General features: G+C 36.0%; 1 protein-coding gene and 1 long non-coding RNA gene across 3 annotated transcripts in view; one reads left to right on the top strand and one right to left on the bottom strand.

The window, feature by feature from the left end:
- LOC105678197 (uncharacterized) overlaps positions 1 to 12,112 on the bottom strand; it is a 36,355-nt gene that overhangs the window by 3,339 nt on the left and 20,904 nt on the right. The gene's annotated exons all lie outside the window — the stretch shown is intronic.
- On the top strand, positions 965 to 1,733 carry LOC136996982 (uncharacterized). Its single transcript, XR_010887809.1, has 2 exons — positions 965 to 1,098; positions 1,219 to 1,733. It is a non-coding gene; the product is annotated as an uncharacterized lncRNA (long non-coding RNA).

Below are 12,112 nucleotides of genomic sequence, written 5' to 3'. Positions count from 1 at the left end.
TTAATGGGTATTTTAGTTATTTTACTTTGTTTTTCACTAGACAATGTTTATTGTAATTTGTAATTTTACAAAATTATCTTTCTGTTTCTTATAGATAATAAATCAACAAGAATAATAATCTATTAACAAGCTAAATTTTGTTTGTAAATAAAAAATAACAATTGTATGTATTGTATATTTTTATGGTATCTTTAATATAAATGGAAAATTTTGTAAGAATTGCAAATTTTAATGTTATTACTGAAGCGTAAATTTATGCGCGTGACAAAACGCAGGCACAGAGTATCATATAGGCAGTTGACGAAGCTGACAGCACGGATTGTCTGGTGGTAGCCAATACATTTGAACCGCCTTTCTTAGAACTTTGATAAGATTATCGTGTAACTTGCAGACTGTAAGAGAAGGTAGGCTGTTTGATGATGAGAGAAGTGGTAGCATGCGTTTCAATCACTAATAATTTTAATAAAAAAGGACAGCAGTTCGACTAGGAAACAGTGAAAGACGTAGCTAAGAGTAAACATAGATCAGAATTGATACAGCTATAAAATTGTAATTTTATTTGTAGCATGATATTTTAATATCAACTCCATCGAAATACAGTAGTAAAAATAAAAAATAAACGTTTAATCTATAATTTTTTTAATTATTGAAGCTGCATTGAATAAGAACAATAAGCGAGGGAGAACTGCACGATCATTCTCGTACGATCCTCCTCCTCGTGATCCTTTTTGCCGCGCATCACTAATAAGCAAGCACGCGGCTGGTGCGTGTGAGAAAATCCGCGCGAGGCATTCAAGTTTCTCATTTACGAACCTCGACGCGTCTATCGCAACTGACAAACGTGTCCTTCCTGCACCTCATTAAAAAAGATGCCTAAAATTTACGATATTACTGTTGCAGCATTAATGCCAACGCTAAAAACAGCCTAACAAGCGATCGGACTATTTCAAGCGGTATTCAGAGCGTAAAGAATTAATTTGTGCGTGTAAAAAATCATTGCCAAATTTCGAAGAGAAATAAATATATCATAAATTTTATTCATATGTGAAGATATAATAATTCGCATATGAAGATAACAAGATCTGGAACAAAGAATAGGTATATGATATACATTTAAATACATGTACAAAACAATTATACATTACAATGTGCCAGTTTGGCGCAGATGTATTTAGAATAATGAAAAAGGTATTCTTTTCTCTTACATTCCTTCGACAGCAATTGTATCTTAGCCAATGGTAAGGTAGGGGCCGAGCTACACAACAATGTAGCAGCTGGTATGAATGCTCCGAGAAAATATTACATCAAAGGCATCTACAAAGGGAACGCGATGGCTTCATTGAAATGCTGCTTGCGATATATAACTATGACAAGTCTTAATGTTAATCTCTTTCACAGCAGTGGCGGCAGTGGCGATGCCGCCACTGTCAAGATGAATGTCAATTGTTTAGCATAGAAATATTGCAACATTTACATTAAGATACTCTTTCTTTTTACGAGCGTAGACAGCTTTCCTTATAAAGCAAGATCTCCAGATAGTATATTTTTGTGCTTATTAAATCGTCGTGTTTAATTAACGTAGCCGTTTGAATTTAAACTAGCCAGGACGTAAGTAGATTTATTTATATTCATAAATTTTTCGTCATAATTTCGTAATGTATGAATACTGCATACATGCAAGTGTAATCTAAAAAAGTAGTTTTAGCAATATAATAAAGATTTTAATAATTTAACTCTAACGATCGTTTTCTTGCAATAAGATTAATTTAATTTTAAAAAATCAAAAAATTGAAAAATTTCAAATAAACATTACATTCAAATTAGAAAAAAAAAATATTTTTTCTTTTTCCCGCTCAAATATTATGATCGCTGGGATACGGTAAAGACTCTAAGCACACAATGTAGAAGAAACTGGTCTGAGGCAATCTTCGTGCCATCTCGGCTTTTCCGAGAATTATTACTAACACCACTGCCTTCAAAAAATCTACATAGTTCATTTTAAGATTAACGCAACCCATTCTACATTTTAAAATTCCAAACAAAGAATCCGTGAAAAATATAAAACAATAAGAAACTAATTATAAATTGCAACTTCCTGCTTTGAAAGATGTATTTTTCTAATTTTATGAAGCAATAACATATAAAATAATTTTTTGTGCAACTTTTTATGTAATTTTATAATTGACTTAAAAAACAGATTCCGTTATAATTTTCGTTCACTATCTAGATTTAATTTAGTGACTAACGGCGTGATGCAACTTTGTGTAAAAACTACCATTAACAAACTGTCAAGAACACTTTTTTTTTAAATATAATATATCTATCGATCTTGTCAGAACATGAAATATTATTCGGAGTATTCGTTATTTTATAAAACTCGCTTTTTATTAATAGCTGTAGGCCGATCTCTGCAACATAGTTACGGCCCTAGAAACTTAATGAGGAAATGTAGAAACGGTTAGGGGACCGACCTCGAGTGGCTTGGCGGCAGCGCCACAATGTAGCAGATGCCTGAGCAACATTGTACCTCCCACATGTAAAGGGTTTACATCTTCACGAAGTCAAACGTTCGTCTGCGTTTCGTAGCGACCACAAACTACTCTGAACCATTTGCTCCAGCACTTTGTAGCACGGAGAGAAAACTTCCCATGAATTGGAAGGGACGGTACGAACGAAGACTCCAAAAGCATTTTATGCCGAGTATACGAAAACTCATTTCACGGAGTTTCATTTGAAATATAGTTAAAATTTTAAAAACTTGTGTATAAAAATTATATAATAAAATTTTTCCTATGTCAATAATATAAAATAAAGTTATTATTTTTACATACAATTTTTTAAAAGTATATGAAAGATATTTTTTAATATAAAACAAAGTTTATCTTTATAAAAAATAATGACAAATTGTAATTATTATATTTTTCATAAAAATTTCGTTATATCCTATAATACGAAAACTTTAAAATTATACTGGAAAAAATTCTAGCTTAGTATTTCATAAAATATTATCAGCGCGTTATCTGTAACTGCGTAGTTGCAACAAAGTATCACCCATGTGTTACGTTCACAAAGTAGTCTTTGATATGTCTCTTTCCCTTTGTTGGCTGCCAACCGGATATAGAAGTCTCTCCAAAAATAAAGAAGTTGATAACAGTTTGATTCGGATGTATATGTATATCTACACTCAAAAAAATAATCTTGCAATAATAGCTAAAATTTTCTAGGTGTAAAAAATTAACTAAAACAGATAAATGATTAGCAACTGTTGTGATATTGCATATGTAATTACTTAATCAGTTTAGATGACAGAAACAGAATATATATCTGTATTGTTTGTGAACTTTAAAAAGAAAATTTCTCTAAAGCGCCTATCTATATAAGATCAATCACGTGTTAGATCATGCAATGAATAACATTTAGCAATGGTACCTAAATTTTTCAGAAGCTATTGCTAGAACATTACTGCTATAAATTCTATATGTGACAAACAATGTTTTCACAGATACGAAAAATAGCGATACATTCTTGTTGCGATATCTAGAAATCTAACTACATCAGCGAAATATTTTTTTGAGTGTAGACAACGTAACTTTAACAGCGGGAAAAGCTTTGAAAAAAAATGTTTGTCCAAAAGTAAAATTAAGGTTGTGCTTACTTTTATTTCACTGTAATTTATTGACTAATTATCAATATTTATTTAATTATTAGAATTCAAATTGAAAAAAGTATCTCACAATAAACAAATGTAAAAATATTTTTATTAATTGTATCAGTTAGTAAATTAATTCAATTATACAGGTGTGATAATTATTAAAATCGCGGAGCACTCCTTTTCCTCTTAATTAAAAATTTCAACAAAACAGCGACTAACACGAATGAAGAAAGGAACCGTAATTTATTGGAGTGATTTGTAATTGCCTCACAATGCGAAATATTTTTTAATCAGTCGTGTCTAAAAAATGTTTTCCATATACTAGCAATTTTTCATTCCATTCGTCTTTCGTCTTTCGAACTGTTTCTGATAAAAAATGGGATAAGATCATAAAATTGATAACAATCAGGCGACTTCAAATGCAGATTTTTGGTAAAGTTTATATAAGCAGCAAAATAATCGAATGATTTATATATCATGCCAAAAGTTTCTGAGCAATATTTTAGCGATCGGTTATCGCTAATGATTTTTGCTATTCAGCAAGCGAAATTTGATAAATTATTATTAATCGGTTGATTGCGAATGGAATGCGAGTGCTAAAACGGAGATTCTGATTTCATTTTTTAAATATTCATTTCACAAGACGTATAATGTTTTCAGAAAATAACGGAGATAAATCGACAATTGCTAATCGTTCTGCAAAAGTTTATTTCAAAGCATATTAGTGTGTTTCGTAGAAATTTTTCGGACGAATCTTTTTAGCAAACGAGGTCAATTATATCATTGATCGAGTATGCGTGCTAGTATTCGGAACCACGTAAACGAGAGTCTTGACAAATTCGTCTTTTCGCCCATCGGATCGAATTAAGGTGTCTCTGTAATTCGATCTCCATTAAGCATACTGCGTATTGAATTACGGACGGTTCCGCTGAATTATCGCTCGAACGACTAGATCTTTTTAAGATACGCACTGATTTCCTCGTTTACACTCGATCGAATCTAGACCTCGTGTTCTTGGCTCTCTTGTTTCGAAAATTTTAATAGGTTTTGACGTAACTGCGCGCTGTGTTTTCTAAATTTCGCAATAAAAATCAATAATGTAAGAGAGAAATATGCTTGTAAATAATTAGAATTATTAGCTATAGAAACAAATAAAAAAAAATTTTTTTTTTAGAAATGTGAATATTAATGCAGATTATTCATTTTTGAAACGTTAGAATAATTACATACACTTTTATGTAAATCGATCATAATCTACGAAAAGATATTCATAATAAAAATAAAATAAAGTCGTTGTTGTGTACTTTACGATCATTTATTATCAATGAAATAAAAGTTTATTTCTTCGCAAAGAACAATGCAATAGCGGTCACAAGTTTGCATTCTCGGTAAATCGCGATCGATCGTAAATAACAGCACGCCGATAATTAAGAAATTTCTAAAGCATTGTATTGGCATGATAACGACTATAATCGCGACGTATACCAACCATAAGCTGCATAGCACATTAATCAGAGAGCGTAACGTTATTAAGATTATGAATGGAATACATAGCGAGAGAGTAATGTGATATTTTGCTAAGTTTTTTATCGATATATCGACTATAAAAAGGATGTAAGAATCTACAAGTATTTTTTTATTTCGAAAACTTTTAGATATAATAGCAATTAAATTAATCCTGCAAATAGAATTGTATGGAAATAGCGGGAAAAATTGTTGTGTTTTGAATACAAAAGATTAGGCGTGGTCATTTGTAAAATGTATAATTAATTAAACATAATTATCGGATTATTTAACATGCACTCGCCTGTTGCATTTATTGTAAAATTACGAAAACTCGCATGGCTTTAGCAAGTTGCCACAAATCCGTTGCGAGTTGCAGGGAGAATCGCGCGACGTAAAAGGGACGCGAGATTCTTTTTGTCCGCAAATGCATGTATGCTGCATTCTTCTTCCGTCCTCTGACAGGATTTTGCGGCTAACTTTTTCTCTCTCCGTGGTCGAACTCACATTCTCATCGACTGCACATGTCTCTTCGTCGACGGCTATCACTCAACAAAAGGAGCCTCGTCACGAGTCATTGCGCGCAAAAATTGCTAATAGGGCGTAGTATGATGTACAGGTGCCTTAATCTCGTGACAAGCCGCTTCGCGACTATCCAATTATTCTATCGCGTCACGGAGTTAGATTGAAGACGACCTCGAAAGGCCGTCTTCGAGGAGAGGCGTTTCGAGCGCGTTGAGAAATTCGGTCGGTACGTCTAGTCTTTGAAAATAATTCACACTTGCGACCTTTCCCGACAGATTTTTATCTCGGCTGAAAAACAGGTAACTGATAAACAAGTTCTACATAAAAAAAAGTGAAAAGAGACCGCAAAAGACGACTTTTAGTTAAACTATCTCTAAGGTTCAACAAAATCAAACAAAGGCCAGTAAGGTTAAATCGAATTTTGATTAAAAATTAATTCAGCTTGATTCATCTCGCGTGCGATCAACGAACAAGTGATTTTTGTCAACTTGATTTCTCGTCTGAAAAAAAGAACATGACTTAACATTCGACTGAATCAAGAGTGTCGCAGGGAAGGCGAAGTAGCGGCGTCTGGTAACGTGATCCATGCTGCGTTTTTTTTTAGTTGAACGCATTGGAACGCTTTGTTGAACAATTTTGGTGACGATCAAAGGGATTTTTTTGAATGAGCCGCTTCTCAGCGAGAAGTCTCGGATTCCTTCGGGATTCAAGAGGTACTGCACGCAGTTGAGACAAAGATATACACACCCACTGACAATTTTGTACAGGTATAGTACTTAAGTATGCAGGACTTTAAAGTTACACAAAAGTCTAAAAAGTCTTGGGAAATTTCGTTCTGCGACCAATCGTTTGTGACACGTCAAAAAATAGATTTATTTTGAATGCCACAAACAAGTTATACCTTTGGAATTTTAATATATAATTTTATGTCGTGTATATTGAATTTTTATAAAAATATTTATAAATTTTGCTTAGAATGAATCCATTCGTATTTCAACATGGAATTTTATATAATACCTGATTGTTAAGTGCTGAAGTGAAGTGCTAGCTTTCTATTAATTAATCGCAATAAAATTAGAGTAACAAATTCGAACATTACAATTCCTTCGCTATATAATCGAGATAAATCAGAAGTTTTCTTTCTTTTCTACATATACAAGGCATTCAAATTGAAGTCGAATTTACTTCGAAGTACTTCGACAGAAGAACAAAGTAAAATTTTTTAGGGGTTCGGAGCGGCGTTGGGCGGGCACAGCATCACTCTTCGTAAAACTTCGCGTTCGCGCGCATATACATGCAGGAGGATAGCATATTATTCTTGACAGCGCTCTCGCACACGCAACGCATGCCTGCACGTATACGCGTGGAGCGGGGTCGTTCGGTTTTGAAGTGGGCCAGAGGCCCGCCGGCAATGCGCATCAGATGTATCATTATCTCGGCCTCACTCTGTTGCTATGCAATTAGAGCCCGTTAATCGGGAACCCCACCATCCGAGAAACCGAGCGCGCCTTTCGTGACGCCAATCCACAAACGGGAGAGGGAGTATCCGCAAATTGGAGAGGGGAGGATGCCGGGGGAAGAGAGAGAGAAGTTGCGAACGACTCAAGGCGAAACGGCGAAAAAGAAGGACAAAGATAGGCGCTACAATGCTGGACGAAGATGTTGTATCTAAGAGAGAAAAGGAGAGATATAGACGAGGAGAAAGAGAGAACTTGGGAGGAAACCGGCACTCATCTCCCAGACGAAGATGGCAACAACAACAATAACAAGGCAGCACGTGGACGTGGAGGCTCCGTCTCTAACCTTCTCAGGCTCCGAGCGAAAGAGAACTCTTTCTTTCCCATCCCTCTCTCTACTCTCTTCATCGCCTCTGTTTCCTGGCACTTATTTTCGCGCTTCTTTTATTCTGTTGCCTGCTCTCTCGCCCATAGCGAAATTCGATTTTTCGCACGCCGGAACTTCATCTCAGCACGCGAATTCGTCGACTCGACGTAAAGTTTTTTATCACATTTGAAATTTCGCGCAATCGAAACTAATGCCTTTTCGTATTTTTTGCTATAATCAGCATCCGAGCAAAATTATTTCGACGGTGAGAAAAAGCACCGATTTTTATGCCACGTAAAAGTAAATACATCTAAGATAAAAGAAAACTTCTAAAATTAATTTATAAAACATATTATTTAATTTTAGATAAATATATTTTTATGCACAAGGTGGAAGAATGAAAGTGACAGTAACCTGATCGCTAGGCCGGGAGAGCTTTCTTGACCTTCATTAAGATTAGTCAGCGCCTGCAGCATCCGATTTGCGCGGGAAAGACGTCATCGTGGCCGCCGACCACGAAGCTCGTTCATTCAGAACATGGTCGTTTGTTTTTCTGACTCTTTGTCATTTGGTACTTTGCACTTTATATATTTTCTGCACCTAATTGTCCCTCAGATTAACTCTTTGGACAGGATTTTTTGTAATTATTTATTATTTTAAATAATTGAATAATTATTTAAATAAATATTCATAAATATTTTACTTTTTATAAACTGTTTACGTCATGCATGTCCAACACGAACGTTTTTGTTACATATGTATTTGTTATTTTAATTTATTTTGACATTATTGAATTCGTGAACAATCGAGTTATTTTAAGCAATTACAATTCAAGACAGGTAAAAAAATCAATTGATTTATATACGTCACAATACAACGAAATCAATGATTAATTTTCGAATTTCTGTGTGCAACGTCATGTTTCTTGGAACTGAATGTTCTGAACTAGAATTTATAGGGCGCATGCGGTTTTGTTGTATTATTTTCGAATAATCGTCAATTTTCACGTCACTCTTCAAAAAAATGATGAAACCTCGTTAAGCGAGTCTGCACACATGTTAGGATGACGCATGTAAAAAACGCGTTTTAAAACTTTTAATTATCATAGCACTGCAATTCGCGAAATGACTTGACGCAATAAAGCGCAGATACCAATTATGATATTTCGCACTTTAACTTTTCAAGTTTGCTATATACACGTTTCGTCTGTTTGACATTTATAAGCCGTTTTCCAGACGTGAAATTTTTTTAATCATTAAAAACAACAAACTTATTGTTAGAAATCCTCCGTTTTGTGATTTTCTCCTATTGAAACTGTGTATAATAGAATAATTATAAATTGACAATATATATAATATAAATTTTTGCAAATTTTTATCTATAGATTTGACATGAAAAAACTGTGAATGCTATTATTTCATAAATTATTATTTAGGAATATAAATACTAATAACTGTAGAAAATATCTTTTGTGCTTCTTTAAACAAATAAAATATTTAGGAATCTTCCCAAGATTTCTATTTTCGATATTTATTAATCTTTTCGCACTAATCCTTCATATATTTCGTCAAACACGAAAAATTCAATTGCTTCTCTTCTCCTACCACCGATACCAAGCTTCGTGTCAGTACCTTGCTCAGGATTCAGGATATCTGTTCGATGACGCGTCCCGCGCCCCAAGGACGCGTGCTTCGTCCTGCGCAAAATGCGCAGCAGCTTTCCCGCCCCTTGCCCTCTACCTCTTCCATCATTTCGCCACCAATCAGGCTCCCTTCCACCTGCCTGAAAAATTTCGCGACCCCGGGCCACGCGCGCCTTTATTACACATACATTATTCAACGCAATCACCTAAAAACCTCTCGTTGCGAATTCAGCACGATGCACCGTAACCGGGTAGCAACAGGGACCCGGCAACAGGACCTGTCTCCGTTCTGTTCTCTCCCCTCCCAACATCATCGGACCACCATACATCGTCCTCTGCGGCCGCGACCGTCTCTCTCCTCCCCGCGGATGAACGGCGCGACGTTGGCCGTCGCTTTCTCGTTAACGACGCCGGCGGTTTGCCTTTGGTCCGGCTTGGCCGTCGCTTTTTCGGCGCGTTTCTACTCATCGCGATGTCGCGAGAGATAAGTACCCGCGCGTTCCGATCGACGATGGAAATTCCGTAATTCGAACTCGGAAACAATACCCTCTCGATGATATGATCTCAATTTTTGATATTATCAATGCGCAAAAACGAAATAAGATAATTGATATGGATTTTTCCACGTCTCAAACTAATTACATTTAATTATAATATTTCGATATTTGTGCATACTGCAAAAATAGAAAATTAACGTCTTATAAAGTTAACGCTTTAACGACACGACACATCATCAAACTAAAAATGATAGCGATTGAATCCACGAGGAAAGAGCGAATAATAGGTCCGAATTGTTCTACGAGCGAAGACTTTAATTCCTTGCACATCCGTCCCTAATAATTCATTTCGTAATACTACAGTCGTAATGGTATGTGCCCGAAGGGATTAGAAGCACGTGTATGTACGTGAGAAGGCGACGACCTCCATAAAACAAACCGACGACTGCAGGACCAGGCGTGTACAAAATGAGCGTAGGGCCAATTTGAATATTAATAATCGACCCGAGCGCGAAATTGCTGGGAGAAATTGCGACAGCAAGAAGGCGTTGCGTTGCTCGCCGTTCGAAATTGATCTTCCGCTGCAGAAAAATAACGTGGCCGCATATCTGTCTCCTCTCAGCGGTCCGCTGCAACGCCCACGCATTTCCGCGGCGAGCACTCGTGAGAATACGCCCGCGACGATTCACGCGTTTTATTAGTTCGTATTAGACGATGTATTACGACGAACGTTAATGATGAAGCTGATTAATTGGCGAAATCTGTTTGTTTTCGAGTATTATTTGTATCGTTGGGAAATTAATAATATATTTCCGAAAATAATTTTTGTGTTTAGTGCTTGATATCCGTACTATTTTATCGCTACGCTTCGGACTATGAAATATCTGAAAACTGCTAGTACAAGTTGAATATCTGAGTTCTCGGCATGTATATGACACATTTCGTATCTCAAGCATGGTGTGATTCTTTTATTGGGGATCGTTAAGCGTGTCACAAAGCCGACGCATTTTTTCCGGTGGACACAATTAGTGGCATCTTGAGCGAGTGCCTGTTGTTCGGGGTAGGTAGCGACAAGGTGGGCCCGGTACGCGAATAGGTACGATCAGGGTCAGAGTTCAGCACGACGACTCGATAATGAGACGCAGATAAATGTGGGTGTTCTGCCTGCACGGAACTCGGATTTTATTCCCTTCTACGAAGAGATAGGAGAGAGAATCGTTACGATCGAGAGCCGATTGCGAGCAATTAGCACAAGCGAAGCCGAGAGTGTTCAAAATACTCATTATTATTTGCAATATTTCCGATTACTTTCATTCTGCTCAGCGATCGGGACGATGTTAATGATATCAAAACAAACTCGTGTCATCTCACGACGCACACTTGTCATATATGGCGATTACGCCTACGGGAATCTGCTGACAACCTTATTGAACGCCTTCAGAAGACTAGACGTTTCATTCAGCGGTGTCGGAGATGGTTTCATGAATGAACGAAGTAACCGGACGTCATCGAAGGACGTCACTCAGGTATAGGTTATCGGGAGCGTTGGACGCGATTACAAGCTCAAAAGCTGGTTTTATTTCACTAAGCGCCGGCTCTAACGTTATTTACAGCTTACGCGTACCTAACAGTTTTCAATTAAGATTATTAACGGGCGTTCTAGTTCGCTCACACCTAAAACATTCTTGCTATATGAACACATGTTCTCTACCGATTGCTAGTATCGCTTCTAAACACACAAGAAGATTGATATACTTCTTTCAGATCTTGTTTGGAAAATAATCATTCAAATTGAAGACCTTTGATTGATCTTTGATTTGATCCACCTTTTAAATTCACGAAAATCTCTAATGAAATTTCTAATTTAAATATTAATTCTAGTTAATTTTGGAATATATATATACACTCACCCGAAAAAAAAGCGGTACACTGAAAATGTGGGAAAAATTCATCAAATTTCAACTGACGATAACTTCGTAAATAATAAAGATAGAAAGTTCTATAAAATATGGAAATGAAGCTAAAAATCTCTACTTTAAGAATCAATTTATTTCAATGTTGCAAAATAAATTTATTGAAAATGGCGGATGACAAAGCGCGAGCATGCAAAATTGAAAAATAATGGTTCGAGTTTGCGACGGTGCACGGTATAAACAAAAAATTGTAGCTTATTGGGATCAAAAGCGTACGAAAGTACAGAGTCTCCTCTTTAAAATGCTTTTTTATGCATCTCGATACGATGATTTTTCGCCGAGAGATTCGCATTTGAAGAAAAAGGCAGATTCTTACTTCAAATGCGAATCTCTCAGCGAAAAATCATCGTATCGAGATGCATAAAAAAGCATTTTAAAGAGGAAACTCTGTACTTTCGTACGCTTTTGATCCCAATAAGCTACAATTTTTTGTTTATACCGTGCACCGTCGCAAACTCGAACCATTATTTTTCAATCAATTGTTTTGCATCCGAAG

The sequence above is a fragment of the Linepithema humile genome, chromosome 1 (assembly GCF_040581485.1).
Source record: "Linepithema humile isolate Giens D197 chromosome 1, Lhum_UNIL_v1.0, whole genome shotgun sequence".
Lineage (NCBI taxonomy): Eukaryota > Metazoa > Arthropoda > Insecta > Hymenoptera > Formicidae > Linepithema > Linepithema humile.
The sequence above is the reverse complement of the archived record's forward strand: the minus strand, read 5'-3'. Positions and strand labels throughout refer to the sequence as shown.